General features: G+C 39.0%; 1 pseudogene; it reads right to left on the bottom strand.

Moving 5' to 3' along the window:
• Positions 1-174: 174 nt before the first annotated feature.
• On the bottom strand, positions 175-668 carry LOC117797292 (annotated as a pseudogene).
• Positions 669-2,411: the final 1,743 nt, after the last annotated feature.

Here is a 2,411-nt window from a genome sequence, read left to right on the forward strand (position 1 = left end):
AAAAAAAAGCTTTATTGTTTTCATTTGGGAAAGGGCTCCAGGGCAGTTAAAAAAATCTGCCTTGCAGCTGTAGGAAAACTTAGGTGGAGAAGCCCTGACACCAGGGGGAGCCAGAGGGAGCCCCTCAATGGCTGCTGGGCTCTGGAGGCTCCTGGTTGTGCTTGAGGATCTCCTTTAGAAGAGATATTTGTTCAGCCTGACCTCTGGGGTGTCAGCCAGCCTGGGAAGGTTAGTCAGGTGGTTGCCTTCTTCTTGACAAGTTTTCCCTCCTCATCTAGGAAGTTGTTATCCAGGAAGTTAGAGATGGGGGTCTTTACAGGTAGAACCCAGGGTATGCAAATCAAAAAGGGCCTGGTTCAGGTTTTTCTCCAGGGCCATGGTGGCTTCTACGATGTCCAGGGCTTTGCCCCATTCATCTTGGGATAGCTTCTGTAAGTCCTGGAGGGAGGGCATGGACACAGTCTTGTTTGCTTCTTAGAGATGCCTGGTACCCTCAGCTTCTCCTTGGTCAGCTCCTGGAAGAAGTGGCCTGTGTCCTCAAGAGCCGCATCATTGCAGTTGAAATAGGAGCCAGAGAGGTAGGTGTAGGAGGCCTGTAGATGCCTTGTGACCAGGTGGTTGGTGACCTCCACCTAGGTGGAATAATTCTAACCAATTTGGGAGCTCATGGTTGATTTGGCAATAAGGAGCTAAGCTGAAAAAGTGGTGCTGGCTGGTCCCAGAGGCAGAGGATGGCTGGAAGATGGTTCCCAGGATTGTGACTGTAAAAAAGGGTGGAGGGTAGCTGGAGGAATGGGTATCCCTGGGTCTGCTGCATCCACATACAGTTGAAGGAAGAGACAGATCTGGGGGACTGCCAGGTACAGTACCTACACTTGGATTTTCTTTTTAACAATACAGTTAATGTATTTTGTCTTATAATTTTCTTCACGTTGTTTCTCTAGCTTGCTTTATTGTAAAAATACAGTGTATAATAAAACAATATAACATACAAAATAATCGACAGTTATCAGTAAGGCTTCTTTCTGGTCAACAGTAGGCTAGGAGTATTTAAGTTTTTGGGGAGTCAAAATTTATGTGCTTATTTTTGACTGAACAGGGATTGGCACCCCTAAACCCTGGATTGTTCAAGGGTCAACTGTAGTAATGTTAGTAGTTGTCATTAGCCTTTAAATTTTTTTTTAATTCCAGTATAGTTAACATACAGTGTTACATTAGATTCAGGTGTACAATATAGTAATTCAACAATTCTATACATCATTACTCAGTGCTCATCATGATAAGTGTACTCTTAATCCCCTCACCTATTTCACCCATCCCCCCACCAACCTCCCCTATGATACTTTATTTTAAACAAGTACTCTCAGTTGAAGTTATTTTTTAGATTTTATTTGAGAGGGGGGTGTGGAGGGGAAGAAGAGTGAGAAGCAGACTGCTGAGCAGGGAGCAGGGAGCCCATCGTGGGATTCTATCCCAGGACCCTGAGATCATGACCTGAGCCAAAGGGAGACGCTCAGCCATTTGAGCCACCTAGATGCCCCTAAGATTATTTTTTAACAAGAACATTTTTTTTATTTTGAGGTATATTTTTATTTTGAAGTATATTACATGGTTCTAAAAGATATATATAAAACATTCCATCCAAGAAGAATAGAATACACATTTTCTTCAAGTACACACAGAAGAATCCTCTGGTTAAACCACATGAACACATAGAGACATAACAAATATTACACATTTAGGAAGACTAAAATCCTACCAAGTAAAATTTCCAGGCACAATGTACAAAACTAAAGATCAACAATAAAACAAAGCTGGAAAATCTACAATGTAAATATTAAGTATTTAATATGTAAATATTAAACACGCTACTGCACAAGCAATAGCCCAAATTAGAAATCAAACGGCAAATCAAAATGTCTCAAAACAAAAGAAAAAACAATATTCCAAAACCTATGGGATGCAGCAAAAGCAGATGTTAGAGTGAAATTTGTGATATAAATGCTTGTATTAAGTTGTTTATTTGAACTTTTTTCCTTAACGTTACAGCAAAAGAAGAAACTTAGCTGAAATTTAGTAGAGGAAGGAAATAACTGAAAAATCAGAAATTGAGACCAGAATAAACAAGAACATAACATTGGAGTAATGACCTGTTTTTCCAAAAATAAAGTTGGCAATGTTTTAATTACATTAAGAAAAAAAAAAAAGATTCAAAAGCAAAATGAGAAATGGGAGAGAAAACAATACAACAGATAAGCCAGAAATCCATAATGCGATAAGATTACTATAAACAATTGTATACTAACANCTACATTAAGAAAAAAAAAAGATTCAAAAGCAAAATGAGAAATGGGAGAGAAAACAATACAACAGATAAGCCAGAAATCCATAATGCGATAAGATTACTATAA

Source organism: Ailuropoda melanoleuca, chromosome 20 (assembly GCF_002007445.2).
Source record: "Ailuropoda melanoleuca isolate Jingjing chromosome 20, ASM200744v2, whole genome shotgun sequence".
NCBI lineage: Eukaryota > Metazoa > Chordata > Mammalia > Carnivora > Ursidae > Ailuropoda > Ailuropoda melanoleuca.